The sequence below is a fragment of the Osmia bicornis genome, chromosome 5, assembly GCF_907164935.1.
Source record: "Osmia bicornis bicornis chromosome 5, iOsmBic2.1, whole genome shotgun sequence".
Classification (NCBI taxonomy): domain Eukaryota; kingdom Metazoa; phylum Arthropoda; class Insecta; order Hymenoptera; family Megachilidae; genus Osmia; species Osmia bicornis.
Genome location: NC_060220.1, coordinates 8,080,048 through 8,094,774, shown reverse-complemented (window position 1 = coordinate 8,094,774; position 14,727 = coordinate 8,080,048). Strand labels below are relative to the sequence as shown.

At 38.4% G+C, this 14,727-nt stretch overlaps 1 protein-coding gene across 7 annotated transcripts in view; it reads right to left on the bottom strand.

Moving 5' to 3' along the window:
• The window catches only part of LOC114878072 (BAI1-associated protein 3), a 62,486-nt gene that overhangs the window by 30,963 nt on the left and 16,796 nt on the right, over positions 1-14,727 (bottom strand). The window contains exon 1 of one of the 7 annotated variants that reach the window (XM_029191462.2): positions 4,088-4,116. The exons of 5 other annotated variants lie outside the window; for them this stretch is intronic. The gene's annotated coding sequence lies outside the window, so the exon portion shown is untranslated. Of the gene's footprint in view, positions 1-3,769; positions 3,853-4,087; positions 4,117-14,727 lie in introns of those variants that run through there. One more of the 7 variants, XM_029191461.2, reaches the window with a different exon arrangement.

The following is a 14,727-nucleotide window of genomic DNA, read 5'->3' as shown; positions in this document are numbered from 1 at the left end:
TTCCGTTACAGTCTATAAAATATAGTAACGAAGAGAGAGAAAAACGCACTGCTTGGACTTTCATTAACGGGAAGCCAGCCGAGTATTCCATCGGGAGCGGGAAACTTCGAACGAGCCAGGACGACGGGACCGAAACGAACGGTGAAATGTAATTTGTTTATCATCGACTACGAAGCACTTGAATCCTGACTCGAACTTAGCCAACTTCATTAAAACTTTCCCTGATATGACTTCTATATGCTATTAAGACGCGTTAATAAACACCCACGTAGGACTTGGATCGCCTTCATCAAAGATACGGCTCATCTTAATTGCAATTAATAATTTCCTTATATCCTGAAGAATATTAGCTACTCTGAACAAAACATTACCGTGTTGGAGATTTTTCTAACATTTATTAAATTATGATAATTGATTCGTAGACGTAATATTCATTCCTTTTAATTTATTGTAACAGAGTACTGATAAGCAGATTTCCTGGATAATTACTCTGGAAAGAAAGAAAGAAGGGATTTTAGTGAACCATTGATGAGAATAGAGTTTTATCGATGCGCCCGTCCCTTCCGATTCCCATCGCCTCTTCTTTTTCACGATATCCTAAAGCAATAATTGCCCAGGGAGCTCGTTTCCTGCACAGTATATCCTGCCGTGAGTTTTACAAATTTATCGGACAACAGGGAGCGCTAAACAACACTGGGGAAGAATGATTTCCGCGTTGGATAAAAAGCTTTTTTTCAAGGATACAATTCTAACTCTCTGTACGATCACAATTAAAAAAATATATATAATTTTAACCGAGATTCACAGGAATTTGATTATATTTCTAAGTGGTGGAAGCTAAATCCTGAAAGCTAATATTTCATTTCATTTTCGAGGCTTTACTGATTAGATTAAGCCGAAATACAAGCTAATAATGTACCGGCAGGAACGTAACATTTAATTCAAATGAACAGGATGACGAGATTACGCCCCAGGAGTTAATCTCCGTGTAATCCTATTCTGCCTAGTTTTCTATACAAATCCCTAGCTCAAATTCGCTCGATGTCCATGGTTATTTAACGAATTGTGCACCGTAATCGACGAATCATCTATTTTCTAAACGACCTGCAATTAATCATCCCTCCCTCTCTAAATCAAATAATTTAATCGAAATGAGATACATTTCATCGCAGGTGGATTCAGGTTCAGCAAGGATTTTTAAATTTCCATTCCATGCTCCCTGTTACGAAATGTAAACGCTTTACATCGGAATCACTATAATCGCTTTCAACCCCCGAAGTACTATGAACGCGTTTACACGTAATACTATTGAAGCAGTGCAATCAGTGTGAATATGGTTGCGCAGTTGTTGAATTAGACGTTCTGAACGCAATAACTGTAATTCAATTCAACACGGAACGTGTTAATAAAAATCACCTCTATCTTTTATTTATTTTTTTTCAAACGAATGTTTGAATTATTCATAGCTAACTCGCAACATTTGCAATTATATTGTACATCAATTTTTTCCGCATACTATGTATGCAAAGGGAATGAAAATTTTTATGAAAAAGAAATGAAATATATCCAGGTGGGGGTGAAGGAAAGCCAGGTAGGGGCGTACTGTTTGCGAAACAATTGCGAGGGATGGTTCTCGCGACGACAGCCGGGGATTCCTTCGGATGGCGAGGAACGCGGGCACAGATGACGAGGGAACATGGATTTCTTCACTGCCTGGCCAATTTCATTAGACGTGTCAAGTTTTCTTGCCTCCTCGCTTTTCAACGTTCCGCCTACAACGTTATGTCGCTTCTAGCAATTTCAACTTCTTTCTCCTCGGAATACCATCCCCAGGAGGATCCTCCTGTTTCCTCGTTCAAACCAGACTCGCGTCGCGTAAACGGTGAATCGTGAGATTCCATGGGATTTTTCTGATTCGAATAGACGAACCCGATATGTCACGACGGTTCCCAGCGAATTAATGATTGTTTTCTAATTTTACATATTTTTTTATGGCGAGTGGTTTAAATCAGGAACGTTGTTCCCACGCTTCGTAACTCGCTCTGTTTTTCTTTCTTGCCACGCGAAGGGAAGTCAATTCCATTAGGAGGTAGCAACCCCCGTAGAAATACAACCACCAGCCGTTCCCTTATCTTTACGACAGGACAAATAATCTCTTCGTGTCGGAACCAGCAATACCTCGCGAGAATTCTGCGGTTTAAGGCGCGTAAAACAAAGGAACAACGTCGGGTAATTGGGAGTAATTACCGTTTTTATAGAGAACATTTCATAAGGAATTTACACGTTTAATCACCTGGGTTGGAGTTTAATCGACTACCCGGGCCAGGAAGGTTCGTTTAATTCTTCGATAATTAACCAAGAATCGTTATTAAAATTTACAAGAAAATTGAACGCGTTATTTTTTGATTTATCGTAGAAATATCGAACTTGGTCGGAGGTTAGTATATAGGCACGATAGAAGGACTATGGGCACGGCAAAATGGTAACCAACCTCTTTAGATTGGGTCGAGTATCGATTAATACTGTTAAAGCCTTCTCAAAATGGGTAGGAAGAGGACGCGTATATCAAAAGCTCATCCGAAATGGTGGAAGTGCAACAGACAAAGCAGAACTGGCCAGTTCATAATGTACATCATAGAATATCGTTTAATTCACTGGCAGCTAGTTACATTTGATCAAACTTCGTAGAACAATGTCTGATGCACTGTTATGCATCCTACGAATATGACAAATCTAGATATCTGCTGATTTAATTAATAGCATATCACTGTACGTCGTTGTGTTTAAATCAATTTCACGTTCGATCTGATTTCATTATTGCTAGATTCGATTCGATTTAAAATAACAACGAATTATAAATCCTCAGAAAAAGTATAACGAATGATAGCAAAATCGAAGCAACAGATATGAAAAACAGCTACGTCTTCCAAAGCAAAAAGAGGTTCCCTTTCTTGAAATATTTCACGCTCAGGTGCGCATGAAAATGGTATCTTGAAAGCTATTGTGCGAACATTTTCTTAGGCTGTGTCGCGAACGAAACAATTTCCGAGCAGTGTCGTCGATAGGTGTGTCGTTGGCTAGATAGAAGCAGCAAAGTGCTCGCTCTAAACGTAATTTTCCAGCACAGCAGCCTGATACTCGTTAATGATACTTCGATCGTAGCTAACTTATTATCGCGACGTATTACCTCGTCGAAACAAGGCCTGCTCGAAGGAAAAGCACTTCGCGTATATCGTAGATCAAAGACACGCGCTACTTCTGAGGAAAAGTTACTTCTTAATATTTTGAAATTATCCGAATCCTTCGTATCGTTGATAAATCACCAGCAGTCTATTCTGCAACGATGCACGGCGACAGAATAAATTTCTCACTCTTTCCCTTTCGTCTATTTATCTGTTTACCTCTCGCAATCTCTATGCTGGTAAGTACGTGCATACATTACCACTTCCACTTCTCTATCCAACCGTCACAAGATTCGCTACTTGTTTGCCACTGGAAATAGAACACCACCGTCACTGGAAACTGGGTTTCAAGTGAGTCTTGGATATAGTCACATAATGAGATGGTACTACTTGCTTCCTGAAGGGCCCCCAGGACACGACCGATGCAAGCGTTCAATTATTCAGAGATCAGTTTGGAACAGTGTAAATCAGGGTGGTAAGAAAAACAATGGTTCTAAACGTCGACTTGTATTATCAAGGGAATGGGTCTTCCTATTTTCCTTTGATACGTGTTTTAATAATTTGGTAAAGAAAAATTTAATACTCACACAGCAGACGTTTTTCAACAGAGATTCCACGAGGATTTTTCACATTTTTTCGAGTAACACAATATATTCCAGAAAGCTTTGATTAAATTTTACAAAGCCACTAACTAATGTCGCTGTTTTCTTTGAAGCGCAAACCGTTCTCACGTTCTGTACAACGAGAATCATTAATTTTTCATGCTCTTCCTATTTTCCTCGTTATTTAAAATATAACGAGCTGATCCGTTAACGTTAGGGGGCGAGTTTAAAAAGCATCGTTCGAGAATCGTTCGACCAGATATCGATCGAGAGGAATGCAAACGACCTATGATAAACACAAACCTGGTCGTTTGAATTTTAATCGGGCTCCCCTTCGTTCAGGAACTCTCGTGCCGTGTTATCTCCTTCGAGCGAGACTGATCTAGATAGAAAATGCGGGCACTGATAAAGCTTGATGTACGCGCAAACGTTTTAGAGTGCTATTCTAATTGCGCGGACAGATGCGAACTTCGTCGATGAAATGGAATTTCTAAAAAGTGTGTAAACAAACCTCGATTTACCTGAAATTAACGAATAGACGCTGTTTTCTGACGAAAATAGGAAAATTAATGAGGATTAATGAGCGTAATTAAACTCTTTTTGTACTCATTAACTGGTAATTGCTAAGACTGTAAATAATTAATGCCAGACCTCCTCGTACAAGGTATTATTATTAGATTATTGATAAACCAGGAGATTAAAATTAACTGAAATTTGGAGGGGGGGGATACAATATTTAAATTGGCCAATCAATGATTCAACAATGAGCCTTTCTTTAAAATAATGAAATATAAAATGTATAGTAGTTATCGTCGAGTATTGTAAAAAAGTTGTTTACGTTGTTGTTAATGTGAAATCGATTCTTTTGCACAAATGAGTTACCCTCATCCTCGCTGTTTTGCATGTATAGAATATTCAGAGACAGACTATCCATTCTGACAACAAAGGCGTCGATTCCCTTTGATTTTGTCACCTGATAACGTCTACCCAACGGGAACCTAAGTTTATCAAGATGAAAGATAAATACTCTATTTAATTTACATCGATATTTAACATTCGAGATAAATTTTATTTAAACGCACGATACGCTGGCAGCAATTTTAACCATTTATTAAACGCCGTAATAAATCCACCTTTATGGCGAAACGATTTAATCTGGGTCCTTTGCGAAACTACTGTAATGCAAATGTTGTATGTTACGTTTAATCCGAAAGCAAAATCAATACCGAGCCGGTTTCATCAACAAATCAAAGCGCTGAATATATTAGAATATTTGTAATGTAATATGAAAAGTCTAATATGATGAATATTTAGATTTCATAGCTAGGAAGGAATTGAAACTTTTAATCAAAGTAAGCGCCATTTGAATCAATGTTTCTGTTAGATACAAACAGTTTTCAAGAGAAATAAGCTGAAAGGTCACGAATACCTTTTACTCTATAAACGTAAACAGAAACGTTGTCTCAATTGATTGTCAATAATTTACAAAAGAAATTCATTTCTTTCCCCTCAATATAAATAGATTGCCCTTTAATGTACACCTTTTTTTTAGAAAAGGTAACAGAGTTAAATTCAATCATCCATACAACCTTAAGGTGACCCTCTACATTAAATTATTTAAAAAATAAATTATCTTTATGATTTTTCTTTTCTCATTTCGAGAGAATATTTAATAGAAAAATGAAATAAACTCTTGATTGATGATTGATTAATTAACTATACCGACTGGATTATCAGCTGGAGCAGTCTCTAAGTCAGCAGCAAAATTGTTTCATCCACGAATGGAAGAGTAAACGCGACTCGTTGTGAACAATTTTCCACTCGGCCTGGTGCTCAGCCGTTTTCGCACGAACCAGTGAATCGAACCCGGACAAAATACCTAACGAAACGATGCGGGGGCGTGGGTTCGTGCAGGACGATTCCGAAAGCGAGATTATCGGCGTGAGTCAGAACCTTGGTAAATTACGGAACAAAACGGACCTACGAATGCATAAATACACACCCACACACACATGGAAGAGTACTCGAGCCTCGAAGCTCGATTTTATCGAACATCTCTTGACTTACTCCCAGCATGACACCAGCCATAAGTATTTTAACCCTCTCGAATGGTAATTACTTTTTAGCAAAAAATATTATGATTTTTAATTTCCTTTTTATAATAACTATTGCTGTACAATATGGATCTTTAGGATCACTGCCCTCTTGGTATTGAGAGTCGTTTGCCAAACGCAATTTAACACCTCTCGATGACAAATGATTGTCGTTTATAAAAAGCAAACATCCAACGTTTTGTCCGACCAATATCATGCATGATCGGTCATTAATTGAGAGGGTCGAATACTTTTGCAGCTCGATGTACATATATGCGGGTAGATCGTACAAAAGCATCGATTGCCAACGGGTCAGAGTATACTCGAACACGGTTGAAATATCACCATCAGATAATTTTTCGATGGCTCCGTGTGGTTTCTCCTTTTGATCGTGGCTGATAATCCATCGACCATTTATGGGGAGGGGAGAAATGTATTTTGTCCGCGACCTTAATTAATTTGTTTCCATATAGATATTCGATGAACAATGATAAGGTCAAATAGAATAAATAAACTAAGTAAGAGATTAATTAATGATTAACTTTGAAGTGTAGCGGAATTGCAGAGAGATCAGTGCAATGGAATAAAAGCAGCCACGAACGAATAATAAGCTCATCAATCGTGGATCCAGCTAATTAATTCCCTCCGATCCTGTCTGTCCACGATTCACCGAGGAAACCATGGTCATATAATCCGATCACGATCGATCGATCGACCTTCCGTCGCAATGGTCCAAGACTTTCATCGTTCGTGTCGAGCTTAATCGCACGTGCTGATACAAGAGCGTAGAATGCCCGGGCATCATTGTGATTCGAGGTCGCAATATTGGCTACAGGTTGATCGACCACCGATTTCTTCATGAACGATTCCTGCTACGCGTCCAAAGGATTTTCCTGGATGGCATCGTTTCAATTTCCACAGCCTCCCTGTTCGAAAGTGCAAATCGACGTGTTGCTATCCTACGCTCTTCTTTATCGATTTTATAAGGTAATACCGGTGCACTTCTCTCCTCTGTCTCTTTCCCTTCTTTTTTTTAATTTCTCTGTTTCCATTTTTTTCGAACAAGCTCGACACATATTGGTCGCGGCTGTTTTTTATCGACCCTCCAGCTTCGATGCTCCTCGAAATTGCTTTTTAGATATTGACAATATTTTATTGCTATTTTTTGTAATATGTTTCTTTTTTCATGAATACGATAACGACGGATCATCGTAACACGCCAATAATAAGTTATACGAAAAGGAAATTTTATCGTCCGTAAGTCTTTGCTTTTATTCATTTCGAATCGGGCTTTGTTTGTAAACGAAATAACCGAAGTTCTACCTTTGGATCGAGTAATCGGTATTTCGCTATTGTACCCTTAGAAAACTCTGTTTCTATCCTGCTTTCTCTGAACCCGTTACGATAAATCTTGGCCAGAGACGGTCGCCTGCACGAACGTTATTTCAAGAAGGGAAATAAATATAAAGGAGACACTGTAACGGTAAAAGAGGATAAAATCGAGTGGTTGCAAGGGAGAAGAAGGTGACAGAAGGTGAGCCAAGAATTTCAAAGAAACGAGGAAAGATTTAAACAGCAAAGCTTTGAGAGAACGGTAAAGATTCTGTAGAACGGTTACAAACACGAAGAAACGAAATTGACAGAAAAAAAAGGCTTAGATAGCCATATTTGCCCTCCATTCCTGAAATTATTACAGAGCAGATGTGCCATTTCTGGCCATCAATTCCGAAAGGGATTTCTATGCCATTATTGCTACACAGCTAAAGAAAAAATACATAGAACGCTGATCGAATTTTAATAAAATCATCCGTGGATATAAAATATTCGATCCATTTCCATTGCTCCTTTGATGCGAGAATATTTAATAAATAATGCGAATATGGTACATTACGTTATCATTTATAAATTATAATGTAATTACCTGTACAATATTCCGTTTGAAATGTAATTATCTTTCGCGGTCATGAAACCTAATTTCCCATAAAATAGCAGAATTTCGCGTGACAATAAATTACATCATCCGCATGAAACTGAATAAATGTATGTACATTGAATTATAAGCATCGCAGCAAATTTATAACGTAAATGTATCATACAAACTCCGCTTACACCAGATATCGAAACAATATTTTTTATTCGAAACAACTTCTACGTCAGAATTTTTATAAGATTAGTTTATTGCAAACTGAGTGTCGATATCCGACCACGGTAAAACTTTCTTTTTCCCAATGCATTTTTAAACTTGCACAATGTACACGCTCGCTACGAATTCGAGTAGTTCTGTCTACCGATATTTCTGTCGTCTTTATTTATTTTGATAGACCAAATGTCAGAAATATTTCGACAAAATAGAAACATGTTACATAAAACCTTCCACAAATCCTCTCTGAATAAATAAAATAAAGAAGAGATAGACGCAGGTTCTGAAATAAATTCGTGCATAGAATTTTATCCAATCCCTTCCATCAAAATGGTTCAAATTTAAAACCCATTTAACTTTAGATTTTCCTACAAAACAGCAGTTAAAATTCTTTTCAAAGTGGGTACATATTTGCTCGTACCAGCTGCACGTTTCAAACTCATATTTGACATTTTCAATGGCTCTCTTTGAAATCGCTGCACTATTAAAACGCCCTATATACAAGGGGACATTTTCGAATCGTTCGCGGTGCAAGAAATCAAAGGTAGCTCGACAAGTCTCTCCCAGTGAAGGAGAATCAAACGAAAACATTTTTACTTCCGTCTTACAATCGAATCGCGGCGACAGAGTGTGCCGAAGGGTCCTTTGAAAAGGGAAGCTTTACACGGATCATCGACACTCTTTCTGAAAACGAACGTCGATGGAACGCTGATAGCTGCTTTCTCCAAAGGTTCACGGGGTTATCAGATTTTTTATAGAGCGTCTAGGAAGGGTAGAAGGTTTCAGCGAAATGTCAAAGGGCTGAATTTTCTGAAGATCCTTCAACATTTTCTGTGTCTGTCGCTGGAAGCATTCGTGCTTAAAGGGTTACGACAACTTGCAAACGTCAAAATGATAAAGTGTGGGATTTTTGAAAAGTATTAAAAAAATAGCAAAGATTTTCAGAGAAATCGATGGCAAATTATCAAAACTCCAAGAAACTAAAATTGCCAAAATTCTTTTATTAAAAAAAATAGGAAAATCAAAGTTTTAACTAGCAATTATGGGTTGCTAAAATTCCCAAAGTTCCAATTTTTCAAGTCACGCGAGTTCTCTGACGGAACGTTAGAACCAGAAATCAACTGATGGAATTTTCGCTCAATTTCTTTAGCCACCCTTCGTAATTCAGCGTTTCATCGCCTGAACACGCGTGAAACATATGTACGTGCTGCGGTGTAAAAATGTGTAAAGAAAAAGAGACCCCATAGAGGAAGATCGTTTCAATTGGTTGGATAAAACGTCTTTAAAGGTTCGTTCGAGACGTTACCTTTCGTCCTACGAGTCAAACGTGATCGTCTTCGAAATGTAACTAAAACGTCGACGTTTCACTCGGAGTAAGAGGGACACGAACATGTGGAACATTGGACAGAAATTTGCAACTTACGATTAGAATTCGCTGAAATTCCTCGTTTCCATTCCATAAAAATTCTTTCGTCTCCGAGCGAAAGGAACAGCTTTCGCACAGCTCGGAAACGAAAACTATTTATATGCTAATTGTTGATCCAGTTTGTTAGGGAACATTGTGCGCGAAGGAAGTCGTAACGCGGAGGAATTTTTTTTTCCGAGAAAACCCGGAAATGGGTTCGAGTGGTATAGAAAAAACGAGTTACATTTCAGTTTGTGTTTACCGCAAGCGAGAAGAAATATTTCCGTTTAATACATTTTTTATGCGCACCCTTCAAGAGAGCGTTGAAATATTCCGATTAATTATTCAGATTGTTCAGACGTTGCAGGGAAGAGGATAAACGGAATATTTTATCTACCATTTCCTTGAAAATCCACAATTTACCAAAGTGTATTTGAAATTTAAATTCATCTTCCTGCTTGTTAATCAATTCTTTATTATAAAACTTGCGGGTGTTAAGCTTCTTCCCTCTAAAATCTGTAAAATCTGTCCATTAGGTGAGCATAGACCACAGCCTGATAAATGATAACTTCCATCTGTCGATGAGGAAAGTGATAGCATCCATCGGTCAAGGGATCGATGCCTGTTCGAAATATTCCTCTGGCCACTTTATCATCCCCTGGGAAAACCATTCGCAATGAGGGACTCGCTTTCACTTCATAAATAATGTATATGCAGAACCGAGTATTCTAGTTTTCCTTAGAGAAGAAAGCGATACAGAGAGGGAGGATTCCATTCGACTCAACACTCAGAATTACTCATAAATTATGCCTAAATATTATACACGTTAATTTTTCAAATAAATTTAAGAAAATTTTTTAATTCATCAGAGTTTCGTTCTCCAATATAGCGAGTCGAGTTTCAGATGAAAGTTAAAAATCTTTGCTTGCTTCTTTGCTTTCGATGTAAGAAGCGAAGAAGCGAAGCTCACGGGAGCATTACTCGACTTCTCGAAAAAGGATACTCGAGAGGAAGGTGTTTCCGATGATTACGTGCACGAAAGAGAGAGCCAGAATAGTTGAAGGAAGAAGAGAAAGAACGAAATGTCGTGATCCGTGAAATTGCCTCTCTGTCAATCACGCGTTTCGAGGCCGGCAAGAAACGGGCCGAAAATAGAAAATGAGAAACTCCAGGGTAATTAATCGAGTTCTCGAGTGCTTCTCGTTCGAACGCGTGCGATTTCTTTATTAAATTTCAACGCCAGCACGAAAATTCATTTCTACGAATATTTCGTCGGCCAATGCACAGTGCCGAATATAAAAGCCTTCCCTAAGGAAAACGGCGATATAGCGAGAGGAGGTAGTCATATTTCATTGCTCAATTTGTTTGCAGCCTGTAAAATTCGTCATTTACATGATTTTTCACGCAATTAAACGTTACTTTACGCTCGATACGCGTCGAATAAAATTTCGTTTCCCTTTCGGGCGAAATGCCAGCTGACCGGCTTCGCGTTCCCCTCTAATTGTTGTTATTCATGCCGCTTATTGGACCGTAAGGCCGGTTCGACAAAATTTCCAAATTGCCATTCGCAGCTGGAGTTAATTCGATTTCCTTATCAACGAACAACCTCGGGAATTTTCCGTTCACGAAGTTGAACCATATTAATTCCACTATCGTTCGTCTGTACAGATTTAACAATGTCAAAGTGTTCTAATGAATTAGCGACGGAACTGTGAAACTATGCAACTGGTAACCCTTGAAATCATGGAGTTTCGTTGATGTACTTCTGGCAAATTTGCATTTGAAACGATTGTAATTCAAGCAAGTAGTAAGGGTCAACGAATACGTAGCCAGTGACGGTGGGATCTTAACAGCGCACACCAATTTTTAAAATACATAAGGATGACCTAATAGTTGGAATCGTAGATGAACTTTAGCCATACTTTCCTCCTTTCAAATGCAAAAACCTTCGGCTACGTTAAATAATTCCCGTGGAAGGGATCGAGTGGAAGCGGTTGCTCGAACTTTCAGCTCGTGTTTCTCTTCAACTTTCCTACGAATGCAAAGAATCCAGAAATGGATGGCGGTGAAACGTTGGAAAACGACGTACGGATATTCCTTTTAACATTCTGATCGCGTTCGGAAGCCGGATAAATCGGATTAAGGTTATGTTCCAAGGGTCCGGATAAGGTGCACACCCTTAAACCCTCAGCTTTGACCCGCGATCGATATACTACATCCATGTATGACAGCTTACCTGCAAGATGCCACGTACCTTCCCTTAATGAACTATTTTTCAGGATGAATGAGAAACGGGAATTTTCGGACTACCAAGAGACGCGAGTGTAATTTACCTTCGAGCACGTACATCAGTGATATCTGGAATGAATAACGAGTCGAGACTTCCTTCTTTTTTTTTCTTGTTTTTTTGTTAAAGTTCTAAAAGTAACTTCGTTCGTTCGATAAAAATTCCTCGTAAATTAAGCGGCGACATAATAGTACACTTATCTAAAGCTCGTTACCTAAAAGGAATACGATGTTTCATCGACAGAGAAACGTTGCTCGAACGTGTCAGCAAATTCGACACGAAACTAGATGGAAAGACGGTGTCACCTTAAGCACGCCTTTAAGACAACTTCTTAAATAATTGCTTGTACACTCTAAAAGAGGTTATCGCTGAGATTTGCGACATTATAGAATTTATGCTTCAACTCGGTCTGTTCGTAAGCGTTGCCAAAGTGATACGATAGTCGTCATGTTCCTCGTTATAACTTAGCGAGTTTAACGTTTACCGATTCGAAAGTTTTGATATAACTATTATACCGTAGAATTGGACGATCGACTTTCTGCAAAGGAAACTCGCGATTATGACGGGTCTTGTGCGAATTTCGATGTTTCAACTACTCAGTATCACTTTTTAATTAATTAATTAGATTCAAATATGGGACTGAATTTTAGAAATTGTATTTCAAATATGAATTCAATTAACGAAATTGAGTTTATGATAAATTCAAGAAAAATTCCAGATCAACAATCGTCTTATTTAATATTTAATTTCTCCGAATGAAATGACTAAAGAACGTCAGTCGAAAGCGATATACCATGCAAATTGAAATCAACGTCAATTAAGTAGATAGATTTAAATAAAATTTTCAGAGATATTAAAATCTCACCTCTTCGAAAACCGTTTGCTTTAGCTCGGTGCTAATTAAACGACCGTGTTGTCTGAATAAATTGACTGAAAAGTATCAGTTAAAATTTCAATGTTAATTCAACGATTTTGCAAAACTTCCGAAATATTAAAACTTCCACACCTAAACGGTTATATATAGGAGAAATTCAATCGATAAATCAAAGATCACCATCCTCGGAAATCGCTTGTTTCAATTTCACTGTCTCGTTAAACGAAAAAATCTGCTCGTAAATCAGTCTAACTGATTAATTTCCCCAGGAAAATGGTGAAACTTAGCGTGCAGCAGGGAATAATGAGTACGGAGGTAAGGTAATCTCGTGGTGCCCGCGGGATGAATTAAGGGTGAATAAAAGGGATTTCTTTCACAGTCACGTCCATGCCCGATTACCTAACGTATTCGTGACCCTCCTGGCTCAAACAAGAAAAATGTAACACTGGTAACGACTGCGAATTACCTTTAACTCTCTCGCCAGGAAGATTGTAATCGCAGCGAGGCCGCGATAACTTCGAGTGCTAATGGTTCACCATAAACGGTGCTTAACGATCGCGTCTTCGCGACACACTTTGACTCTCTCTACGGGTGTATAGACTATCGTATAATTGGTGGTACAAATGGAAAGGAGGTTGGATATAGTTTCAGCTATAGGTCTACTACAAAAGAAATTAATTGCGATAATTTTTCTTCTTTTCAAAACTAGTACAGACTATGTGTACTAGCTCGTAAAGTTTCATACGAGTCGTAGAAATACATCTTCAAATATTGTACACCTTCTTCAAAGCCACCTTGTATGTGAAAGAAAATAAAGGGGACGTTTCGTGCCCAGGAGTCTGCGATTGTGTGCATCACGCGATATTAAAAAGTTAGAAAGGAACTTTCGTTGAATGTTCGAGTTAGTTGAGTTAGTACCTTTTTCCTTCCTGTCCCTTGTACCAATTTAGGTCACGTCGACCGTCTTAGAATTCGACACATAAAGGACGAAACGCTGTACTTCTCTCCTTGTAATTCCTTCTTCGATTCTACCACGCTTTATTCGGAAACGTTCCGCTACAAACGAATTGTTTGTAACGGGAAACAAATTCGAACGACGCGACGGAAGAAGAGCACTGCTGGATTATTTCATATTAACCCCTTCTAAAATCGGCTATTTAACACCCAACTTAACGTCATTAGTAGTTCGAAAACTCGTACGAAGTTTCTCACGAGCCAAAGAAAAGTAAAACTTTGCAGACGAGGGTGTTCTAAATACCCGTATCCTAATTAACCCTCTGCCGGCGGATACTATCAAGTTGATACTTGAGTGACATTTTAACAATTAATGCGATGATTCAATAGGAAACTTCAGATAAATATAAAGCACGATAATTAATACAATGGAGATGCTAAATGTATGAAACGTAGCAGAAATAGTAGAAAAGAGCACGATTGATCAGACACAATAACCATTTCTCTTAAAATAGAAAACAATACGGTTTAAAAGCTACCAATATTCAATCTCATTTTAAAATCATTTTCCCGTTCACGGTGCAGAAGGAAGACAGCAAAGGGACAAAAGCAGATAAAACGAAGCGATTTTAATTTGCCATTTTCTTCGGCGTTTGCACAAGACACGTCTGATCAAGCGTTGACTCGTTCCACTGGCTCGGCTGGCAGTGATATCCTGGCCGGTTCCCTTTCGCCACGATAACATGCCATGACACGGAACAAACGTAGAACAGGAAAAAGGAATTTTTCAAGCGGTGGCAAATGGAAAACGTTTATTCGCAGACCGGCAACGAGGTATGCATCGGACATCGGCATCCGGTATGCTAAAACTAATTTTCCAACGTCGACGAGCTCGTAACGCGTGTTCCTACCAGTAATAAAAATAACCCCATAATCTTACTAACAGATAAATTGCTGATAACTGAACCCGATGCAAGCTTCAACGATAATGCACTTTACTGTTCTATAAAAATTACTTCTATCGTTCAAATATTATACGTTTATGAAAATAATGTTACAGGCATTAAAGTGCTTCCTTGTGGAAAAGAAATATAAGGTGACATTTTCGTATTTGTCCTTCTTCAGATATTTCCTTCGGCACAAGCTGACGGAAGGGACTTTGGGTAATGTATTCCTTGTCGGATTTCGGA